The following is a 12,175-nucleotide window of genomic DNA, read 5'->3' on the forward strand; positions in this document are numbered from 1 at the left end:
GCGCCTCTTAAAGAGCTGAGCTTGGTGGGCTACACCCAGGAGGGGGGGGGGGGGGTGGCTATGTCATTATTTGAAGTCAAACCATTTCTAAGAAATGCTCCGGCTTTCCCCCACCCTGTAGATGAACAACGCAAGTGGAGTCGGTACCTGAACGCTACACTGTCTGATGGGTTCATGCAGAACTGTGCATTTCTCCACGGGGCTCAATGAAGTACATCTTCTTCTTATTCCTCCTAATAATGTTAAATATTATATAACTTGCAATGAACATGGATTAGCCTATAGGCCTACATGTTTATCTTTATGTTTCCAATATGTATGCAGGCCTATATTTAGCCTAGGCCTTTGGGCTATTTATATACATAAACTCAATTTTGCAAAATCGAAATAGGTTATCCATACAATTGCTACCTTCTACCAAGATGAAACATCTTAAATTGTGCAATGTTTAAGTTGTTTGGAGAGATTTATCTATTTTTGACACCGCGTATTGGCCCTTTAGGGGTAACCAACAGATATTCTTCAGACTACTCTGCATACTGTCCGGTTGATGTCCACAAGGCAATACATATGGGAAATTAGTTCCCATACGCGGTGTCAAAAGTAGGTAAATCTCCCCAAACAACTTAAACATTACACAATTCAAGATGTTTCATCTAGGTAAAAGGTATCGATTCTATGGATAACCTATTTAGATTTTGCAATATTAAGTGTATGCATATAAATAGCCCAAAGGCCTAAGCTAAATATATAAAGGCCTGCATACATAATGGCATCATATAAAGATAAACATGTAGGTGTGGAAATTGCATTGAATGAAAGATACAATTTCGCACGTTGAGCACAGTTGTGTGACTCGTTTATTTCGTTAGAGAAAACAGGAATCCAAAACGTGCTGCAAGTGAACATATCCCGCATCGGGCTCCGTGTCATGAGATGCTCGTAATCCTTAAAGGGACAGCGATCCCTGAAACACCGAGACAGTAAACGACATGCCTAACACAGTGTAAAGAACAACACATAACAAAATACTGTAGGTGAATTATGTTACACTCACTACATAGGCCTATAGGCTAGTCCATGTGCATTGCATCATATTTAACATTATTAGGAGGAATAAGAAGAAGATGTACTTCATTGAGCCCCGTGGAGAAATGCACAATTCTGCATGATCCCATCAGACAGTGTAGCGTTCAGGTACCGACTCCACTTGCGTTGTTCATCTACAGGGTGGGGGAAAGCCGGAGCATTTCTTAGAAATGGTTTGACTTCAAATAATGACATAGCCACCCCCCCTCCTGGGTGAAGCCCGACCAGCTCACCTTTAAGAGGCAAGTAGAGAACTGCACAATGAACAATGAACCCATCAGACAGTGTAGCGTTCAGGTATCAACTCCAGCTCTTGTGCACTTGCCTTGTTTATCTAGTGGTTCTCAACCTTTTTTGAACAAATGCCCCCTTGACCTTACCCTGATCCTCTGGCTATATCCATGACCAACACCACTCACACTCATGCTACATTTCTTAAATTAAAAATCAGCCCATTACTGTGCCGTTTTGGTTTCTACGGAACCCGTAAAGAGAAAAAAAAAAAATATATATATATATATATATATATATATATTAAACTTTTCTCGAGAGCACGAGAAAGTATCTCATGCGCACGAGAAAGTCTCATTGACAGTTACAAAAATCGTTTGATTGCAGTGATTGCCTCAAAAGGTTGTGCAACAAAATATTAAGTTAAGGGTACCATCATTTTTGTCCAGGCCTGTTTAATTAGTTTGTTTTTTAAAATGATTCTGTTGAACCTCAATTCAAAAGCAATGTCTGATTTTCCGGTCGAGAAATTGTGACATTGTTCTAGATGTGGGTCTGGATTTACAGACTAGGTGCCTGCTTGAGGTGCAAGTTTAAAGATGGGTGCTTTGCATCAATGACATGTCTTAGTTTTCCAATTTAAGTTTCATCACTCTCAAGTCTCAACCTTATAAAGATGTAGGCCAATTGCTGAAGGAGAAACCTTTTAAATGACTTTCCCCAATTATTCTTTGGCTTTATAGGTGATGCTGCAATAGGGGATGGCGTAAGTCGCTATTTCCTCAACTTTACCATGAACGCTTTACAGTCCGGATTCAACATAAATTTTGGTATGTTTTAGTTAAGTTTCGCATTCAAATATAACATTCTAGCTATGTCAATCTATCAGTCTACGGTATGCAGCAGTGTGACTGTCTGTTCAAAATATGTGATACTTAGTAAGCATCAACAGTTTAGTTTCATGAAAGCTACTCTGGTAAAAATAAAAATACTCTTATGCTAAATATTATTTAATCTTTATCATGCAGGTAATGCTGATGTGACAATGCTTTTTGAGGGGCAAAAGGATCCCCTCATCCCCTGCGCAGCACAGCCACTACTGGACTCTGACCTCTTTGTGATGGCAGGCAGACTGGTGGGGCATTCTTTCATTCACGGTGGCCCAGGTTTGGCAGGCATCAGTCCTGCTGTGGTCCATGTGCCCCTGGGGGGGCAGTTGAAGACATTAACATTGGTCCTGGAGGATTGCCCTGATCTTGATCAGAGGAGCACTATCCACTTGATAATGTCTGTTTCTGTAGCTTTTTTTTGGTACGTGTGTCAGGTAAAATAAAGGACTGATGTGGAGGACTTTTTTCTCCACTACAGCTGGAAGGCATTAAGGAGTTATCTGAGGACCAGAAGGCTGATGTCAATAGCCTGACAGACATGTGGGAACTGCCACGACTGACTGATAAGAACAGAAGATATCTTCATCAGCAGCTTTTGCAGCATGCGGTAATGGAAGTTTGTTGAAATTGATTGCATCTTTACAATAGCCCACAGCTTAAGGCTACGATTTTGTTTGTATGACCTACCATTTCACAGCAGTAAAAATATATGTTCCTGTCATTAATTTTAGGTGTGAATAATTATTTATACTAATTAAAACTCTTTCTTTGTAGCTCCAGCAGTGTCTCGCTTAAACCTACTCCGGTTTTGGACTGGGTGGGAAGTGTTATCTGGGATGCTGAAAGTGGAGGTTGTGCGTGGGCAGTTCCCCAAATCCTCGACCTGTTACATGTGCCTCCGCATCCCTGCCCACCTCTCAACTTATGACGATTTTAAACAAGCTCTTGAGGCATCCATCGGGACATGGGATACAGGATTTGGACTCATAATGCTGCTGGTCCTTGCAGAATGTTCTCGTTTAGTGTTGATGAGTTCAAGCATCTTTACACTGTTGATATTGGATTGATGAGGTTAATACCTCTTCCTCTGTGTTAGAATTGCAAAGAATCAAGAGTCGAGTTGGAGGCCTATTTGCTTTGTGTACAGACGGCAGCGTCTGTGTTTCTGTGTTTGTATGGATATGTTAATTTTATTCTAAATAAGCTTTCAGATTTGTAGTTATGTAGTGGTTCTCTCTGTAAGCATGCAGAGTATTGTGTGGTATGAATGATGCTGTGCCTAAACTTCCAGCGTGTTTACTATTTGAATTCTTGCCAACGAAGTTCTTTTTTTTTTATGTGGAAGAGCTTCTTATTTTACTTTGTGAGAGTACGACTGCTGATTTGAAGTGAATTTCTTTATATTCTTTAAACTTAACCATTTCAGATTGTTTTGCTTTGAATCCACATTGTTCATTGTGAATAGCCAGTTAGTGTGTTGGGTCTTTTCTTGCATCCCAATATTGTTTCAATTTGCTGTAAAAATAAAAAGCATTGCAGTGGTCTTTTTAGTTTAGCATTTTATGTCACAATACAAGAATCCCTGCTGTTCTGTTTGAAAAAGTTGACGAATTCCAGTAAGTAATTGGTACTGGCATACAAGGCAGTCGATGGAACTGCCCCTGCCTACCTCCAAGCATTAGTAAAGCCACACACCCCAGCTCGATCCCTCCGCTCAACTACCTCAGCTGGACGTCTGGTACCGCCATCGCTAAGAGCAAGCAAAGGTCGATCAGCGAAGTCACAACTTTTCTCTGTTTTGGGACCTCAGTGGTGGAACGAGCTCCCTACCAATGTCAGGATCGCAGAGTCGCTCACCAGCTTCCACAAAAGACTCAAAACTCACCTGTTCAGAGTTCACCTCGACTGCATAAAAACCAAAGCACAGCCACCATTGAATGTTGTACGTCCTGGCACTTGTACATTGCACTTATTCAAGGTACTTAATTGTGTAGCATCTACAGTAGCTGCTATCATTGCTTTACACGGGGAATGGGTTAGCCTAGCGATTGTAATACTTGCACTTGGTTCTATGAACATCTTTACTGTACCGACAGCGATATATTGTTTCACTTCTTATGACAAATGTACCTATTGTAACAAATGCACTAATTGTAAGTCGCTTTGGATAAAAGCGTCTGCTAAATGCCCTAAATGTAAATGTAAATGTAATTGCACAATGGAGATCACCTCCAACTTATATCTGTAAATAATTGCAAAAAAAAAGAAAAAGCTAGGTTGGCAGACGTGGTGTGATGTAGGCTTGAGTTCTCTGTGTTAGTTGGACCCAGAACTACCTAATCAATGGGGTGTTGAAGCGTGTGTGTAATAAATTCTAGCACCTGTATATAAAGGTCATAACCATTTGAATCTGAATCAATTAAAGGGTTGATTGCCGACTGAAGTACTGCCAGATCTTCAGCAGGCAGAGGCAGTTGAAATTCCGGGACCTGAACTCCTGCAACAGAGGTCTCTGGGGTCATCAGGGAACCCTCCCCGTCCAGTTCTCCGTTTTGCAGGTCCTAAATATGATGACATTTTAGTGAAACACATGTCACGTTACGCTTGGACCCCCAATAATATTTCAGGAATTATAGTAGTATGCTTGCCTTATGCTAGCCCGCAAGTACAGAATACAAAACACTTTTTAGCACAGCAATGAGGCTACCTCAAGATTTTCGCTGTCCTGTGGAGTGCTGAGGTTTCCCGTCTGCCACAGCTGCCCTGGGGTGTGGTTTCTCTCCGTTCTGAGGGGATGGTGATTCCAGCCAGCTACAAAGACCTGAAGTGCTGCTCGAAGGCGAGGCAAGAAGACATAATGCACGCAGAAAAGGTGCATTATGTTTGCTATGTCCAAAACGCCATCTTCCTCGAGCGTGTGAAGCACATCATAAAAGATGCAAGTCACAGCCATCCACACGTCTCGCCACATCTGTTCAATCCTGTAAAAGTACAGATGTCTGTCAGGCATGGGTATTTGCAAAACAACAAAGCTGATTTGTTTAATCAGGGCTGTACCATAGCATATCATATAGATATGTCAATTTAACAACACTTATTAAACAGCCATTAACCAGTACTCATCAAGATTAAATGTAGCCTATTTATAGTGGAATCGGGGAAAAGTGGTACTGATTCTAAGGGCCCAGCCCAACGCAGCACGGCCCACGGCCCGCGGATGGCAATTAATAATATAATATATTATTGCCTTTTTTTTTTTTTTTGAAATGTCTTGAAATGTTTTTTGTTTTGAAAAAACAGTCGATAGATGTTGGGGGGGGGGGGGGGTGGGGGGGCCCAAAATTAGAATCTTTCATAGGGCCCAAAATTCCTGGCAGCGCCCCTGCACACACACACACACACACACACACACACACACACACACAGAAAGATCAAATGAAGATAAACGCTAAAGCTATAAAACATTTTTCTTCCGAAGTATATCACATGACCTTTGATTGTGTACACTCTTTCCCGAGATAAAGCTAGCTCGACCGGTTTCAACGCCTTGATCTCCACGAACCCTGTAACATTGGAAAAATATAAAGCACCATAAACACCTGCAGCAGTAATTCAGAAGTAATTTGAATTGAAAGGGCATTACGATTTTTCTCAAATACATTTTCTGAATATTAGGGATACAGCATTAAGGAAAACTTTCAAATTAAAAAATGAATAAGACAGATGACATTTCTTATTTATAAAAATTAATAACCTTAATGGAACACCATGTAACCGAGTGGCCTCAAGGAAAAAGGAGACCGCTGTATTGGCACGGTTGTTAGTTGCTGCGTCCAAGTACAGGATCTGTGTAAATTAACATTGATTAATAACTGAAAAGCGTTATGTACACAGCAATTACAATCAAAAACAACATTTGACAGTTAAATAGGAGAATAACAGATGTTATAGTCATAATTAAGGATAATTTTATCTCAGACAGTCAAAGGTTTAGGTCTAATACAATAGCAACAGTGTTAACCTTAATTGTAATATTAATAAGCATTAACGGTAATGTAGGGTGCCTTAAGAAAAATTGTGTATTTATTTTCTTCATTATACTACAACATTCATTACTACTACAACATTATTTTTGGGGCACAGACCACAGAGTGACAAATATGTTTGCCAACAATGAAAGGAGCATAACCAAGGATGTATTCTCAGCAAAACTTGCAAAGTCTTAGTCACTACGTCTCGGGCAACATGACCAATCTGTATGAAGAGGTGAGACCGCACAGAGAACAGTCTGATAAATGTGTGCAAGGGAAGGAACAGGCAAGTTTACATAACGGTAAGTGCCACACTACTACTGTTTTTGCACTTTTGCACTGTTTTTGGAGGAATGCATTTGTTTTCAAGTTGAATAAACATTTTATTTATTTTCCAAAAAAGTAGGCTAGTGTACATACAAGCTTTATTTTATATGTTTTTACCGTAACACTTTCCCCCCACACAATTCTATGTTTTCACTTTAGAAATACAAAAAAACTTTTTAGTCTGTATTTTCCTTGAAAACCAAGCAAGTAGACTCATAATACTAGCCATTTATAGTATAGCAAATCACAATATTGTCCATCATATTTGCACTATTTAACCAAATCCTGCAGCACTATTGCCACCTATTTAGTATTTAACAACTTTTTCAGGGGGAAACCGTGTGAAGCTTTAACTGAAATGAATAACTAATTGGATAATGTATGCATTAATTGTACTACCTTTCTGGAAAATCCATCAACTCCACCAAATATTACCAGGTTGTACCTATGAATAAAAGTAATACAATTAAAAAATAATAAATGTTATACATTTAATTGTCATGCATGCCTTAATTTATTTACTGTTGTTTAGTACACATCCATATCGACTCATCACACCCAGGAAAATAGATAACCTGATTTAATTTAGCTTAAAAGTCATGAAGACAGAACCTAAACCATACCTGATGAGTTTATGGTTTGTGTCAATGTGCAACAATGCAAGGGGACCTCATACTGAGTGTGATCTTCGTACAGTGCAGCTAAGGGGACCTCATACTGAGTGTGATCTTCGTACAGTGCAGCCAAGGGGACCTCGTACTGAGTGTGATCTTTGTACAGTGCAGCCAAGCGGACCTCGTACTGAGTGTGATCTTCGTACAGTGCAGCTAAGGGGACCTCGTACTGAGTGTGATCTTCGTACAGTGCAGCCAAGGGGACCTCGTACTGAGTGTGATCTTCATACAGTGCAGCCAAGGGGACCTCATACTGAGTGTGATCTTCGTACAGTGCAGCCAAGGGGACCTCGTACTGAGTATGATCTTCGTACAGTGCAGCCAAGCCTTGCAAGTCGGGACAGGACTCCAGCTGCATCCACGCGATGCATTGAGTCTGTAATCCTCTCCCATTGAACACGGCTACCCATTGCCATGAGCTGTCCCTTCACACTCCTGTACCCTGCATTGGGCATCTGTTTTTTAATAGCTCTGACCATGTTATCGAGCTCTGCGTCAGTCATGGTGCTGTAGAATCTTCTCACGCTCAACCCATACTCTGCCATCCTTCGAAAAATTGTTCTTGGTGATACACCTAATAACTGAGCTTTGCATGGTACAGAGAATTGTGAGTCTAACAAATGATGCAGCTGATCTTTCTGGATTATCTTTCTGAGCTTTCCCCTCAAACCCACAGCTGTGTCAAAATGTGATTCAGTTGGACTGTTCTCACCTGCCGCATGGACCAGCTCCAACAAATAGTTTAACTGCTGCAAAATATCATCGTCTATGTGGATCTGATCAGCAAAAGATTGAAATAAAACTAATTTGTTGCAGCAGACAAACTCTAGGAAGTCCAAATCAAGAGGCTGCCTAGAAAGTGCTTGCTGGAGTCTTGACTGTAGCCGTGCAAGTAACTCCTCCTGAATGACGTCCTGGAAGAAAAAGAGCAAAGTAAAGTAATTAGAAATGTGTACTCAAAGTCATAAAAACAAATAATAAAGACTAAAAGTTATACCCTTTCACACATGCAGCACAGATATTGTCAACTTCAAAAGTATTCATAAACTGGTGCATCTAAAAAAATTAGAATCTCATGTCCATTCAAAAAGTGAAAATACCAATTTTAGATTCATTACAAAAAGTGAAAAACTAGGTAGGTCAGGCCTTTCTTTTGTTTAGATGATGACTACATCTCATGGAATAAAAAATTCAGGATCTCAAAATATTCGAACACTACATATAAGTCAAAAAGGATTAATAATACAGAAATGTCAACCTTTCTTAAAATAATGTACATTCTATATTCATTTTACCTATAAATATTGGATAGGCCTGTATAAAAGTTACTTTTTAATTAAATTATAAATAAAATAAAAAACCTTTCATTAATATTCAATTATTTTAATCGCACAATACTAGTATAATCTATTGTTGTCTGTTGTCCACCTTGTAATGCCACTGTTTTGGGTATTTTCATGAATTATTTGTAAAAGACCAGACACTTCTAGTTTTAATGGGTTAGGCCTACATGTTGAAGCCCCGCTAGTTTTTAGTGTTTTCATGAAATAGGCTATCTGTAGGCCTATTGGCTACGTGGTCAAATCACCCTATTATTTATGCCATGTGAGCCACAAATTACAGCTTGGCGAGCCGCAGGAGCCTCGCGGGCCGTGCAATGAGTAACACTGCGGGGATACTGGTAACATGCCCTTCCGATTGGACCATTCTCACACCAGGCTGACCCTGACAATGGGCTGCAGCCTGGGTAAAGTCAATGCAGAGTCCGGACACTTGTGTTCCAACACTTAGCCTACAGCTCACCCGGGTAAACTCTAGATAAATGCACAGTGCATGTTTCAAAAGGGCTTTTATGGTGGGAAAAAATAATGAATAAGCAGACTCTAGTTTGCTGGAAGCTAGTCTGCTACAAAGTATAGGCTACATTAAGACTTTGTTTAAGCCAAACAAATTTTACAGCATACCCTGTAAAGTTCCCTGTATTATATAACTAGCCTACATAGTGAATAAGGCGACGATTTAGAACGCATACAATATAGAGTGAAATTGCTCACCTGTCTCCTAGCCATGGTTCCAGAAAATGGTAAACAACGTCAACCGCGCAGGTCGCTTGTTATTCTTGTCATTGGCAGAACACTGTCAATCAAGCACAGCCCGGTCAACGGCACATGTTATTGGAATGTACGTCAGCAGAGAGCAACCAATAGGTTCAGAGCCAAATGGTCCTGCCCCCAGAAACGTTTTTTTTTTTCCTTTTTGCAGATCAACGATTTCAGACCTTTGACTCTCAGGAGTTTCAAAACGAATGCGCGACAGAACACTGCCAATAATCACGTGACTCAAAGCTTGCGCCTGTGTGGTCAAATCTCTGAAAAGTCAGTGCTGAAAAGTCAGTTCTGAAAAAATAAATTGCAATGGTGTAAATTTATACCTTTACAAGTTTTTAAAAATAAATATTCAACCTTGCAAAACTTATTTCTCAATATATGAACACCTGTTTGCAGAATGCCATTTACAAGGTTTCAAAACCGGGAAACAATGAAATACACTGTTAGAACAGTGCCAGATTTGAAACTCTGCAAATGCGCTGGTGAATTTTTTTTATCTTTGAAAATATGTTTGTGAAATTTTTTTAACTTTGAAAATGTGTTGGTGAAAACGCAAAATCATGTTTGCAGATGTTTGAATTTTTTGTCAGGCTACAATCTCTTTTTTCAGTGTTGCAAAACCTTTTTCACAAGGTGTTGAGTTTTTAAACCCAGACTTACAAGCCTTTGAAACTTTATTTTTCAGGTTTGAATTATGGCAGGATTCTGGCTCCATACATTTGAAGCAAGTGTACTGTATATAGTGCAAGACCAAGAGGGTAGGCTAATAACTTTGAGGAACTGCACAATTGTGTGGTGGCCACAGTTGTGAAATCTCTGTGTACTCCGTTTTTGTTTTTTAAATATATCAAAAGACATTTTAATGGTTTATCCGTTCATTTCTCAACTGAATAGCCACTACCTTTGCATGTCACTCTGTACGGTCTGTGGCTGACTTGTCCCGGCTACGGGCTGAATGCTCTGAGGCGGTTGCCTTTCCTGAATGGGTGGTTGCCCCCTCCCTCCTTGACCTTGAGCGGAGCCTTCAGGTCGTGATGGATTTCTTGCCGCTAGAAGGGTGACTAGAGACTGCGCAACATCTGCTATTGCAGCATATTGACCCTGTAAGAAAACATTTTGGTTTAGCCACATAAATAAATCCTGATTTCACTATTTTGGGCATGTCATTATAACAAAATGTACTAAAGTAACCTGTAGCCCCTTTCGCACATGATCTCCAGAAATTATTTTGAGAATCTGTCCCGGAGATGGAATACACGATTCGGTGAAAGATAGGAATCACGATTTTTCAGCTTAGTATTGATATCACGATACTCACGATTCTCACGATTCATTAAGACTTCACAGTGCGTTTGAAAAGGGCTTATATGGTGGGAAAAAATAGAAGCTAGTCTGCTACGTTCGCTGCAAGTCGCCATCATATACAAAGTATAGGCTTCATTAAGACTTTGTTTAAGCCAAGCGAATTTTACAGCATACCCAGTAAAGTTCCCTGTATTATATAACTAGCCTACATAGTGAATAAGGCGACGATTTAGAACGCATACAATATAGAGTAAAATTGCTCACCTGTCTCCCAGCCATGGTTCCAGAAAATGGTAAACAACGTCAACCGCGCAGGTCGATTGTTATTCTTGTCATCGGCAGAACACTGTCAATCAAGCACAGCCCGGTCAACGGCACATGTGATTGGAATGTACGTCAGCAGAGAGCAACCAATAGGTTCAGAGCCAAATGGTCCCGCCCCCAGAAACGTTTTTTTTTTCCTTTTTGCAGATCAACGATTTCAGACCTTTGACTCTCAGGAGTTTCTAAACGAATGCGCGACAGAACACTGCCAATAATCACGTGACTCAAAGCTTGCGCCTGTGTGGTCAAATCTCTGAAAAGTCAGTGCTGAAAAGTCAGTTCTGAAAAAATACATTGCAATGGTGTAAATTTATACCTTTACAAGTTTTTAAAAATAAATATTCAACCTTTCAAAACTTATTTCTCAATATATGAACACCTGTTTGCAGAATGCCATTTACAAGGTTTCAAAACCGGGAAACAATGAAATACACTGTTAGAACAGTGCCAGATTTGAAACTCTGCAAATGCGCTGGTGATTTTTTTTTAACTTTGAAAATGTGTTGGTGAAAACGATGAAGAAGATAAAATAGAACACAAAATCATGTTTGCAGATGTTTGAATTTTTTGTCAGGCTATAATCTCTTTTTTTAGTGTTGCAAAACCTTTGTTGTTGAGTGTGTGAGTGTTGAGTTTTCAAACTCAGACTTACAAGCCTTTGAAACTTTTTTTTTTGAATTACGGCAGGATTCTGGCTCCATAGGGGTGTGGCCCTGAGCAGCATGCAGCCACGGTACCAAGCGCTCTGTTTACAGTGGTGTATGGCGAGGCGCACACAGCCTTTAGCCGTGTTCTGTTAATATTCTAGAACACACGGGAGTCCTGGAGCTCTATATCTAAATAATATCATATTATACATGGATATTTATATCGTATAATATATATTATCACGGCCAAAAGCTGTGTGAGCCTCCAGACGATATTATGAATCTCAAACGACCGTGTAGGGTTCTCCGACGTCTCTTGTTCTTCCACGTCCACATCAATCTGAAGTAGACTGAACCACGACATGGAGGAGAAAGGGATTGTTGTCGCGCTTGAGCCTCCGATTTTTCAAAGGCGAGCAGAACAGCTAGTGCTCGTTTTACACCGAACGCAAGTTTTAGCCACTGGGAGACCATAGGCAGGCTAGGGGAACTCATATTTATGTTAGAAAACCTCATAAAGTGAGATTTTCATGCCATGGGACCTTTAAT

The sequence above is a fragment of the Pollachius pollachius genome (assembly GCF_949987615.1).
Source record: "Pollachius pollachius genome assembly, chromosome: 14".
NCBI lineage: Eukaryota > Metazoa > Chordata > Actinopteri > Gadiformes > Gadidae > Pollachius > Pollachius pollachius.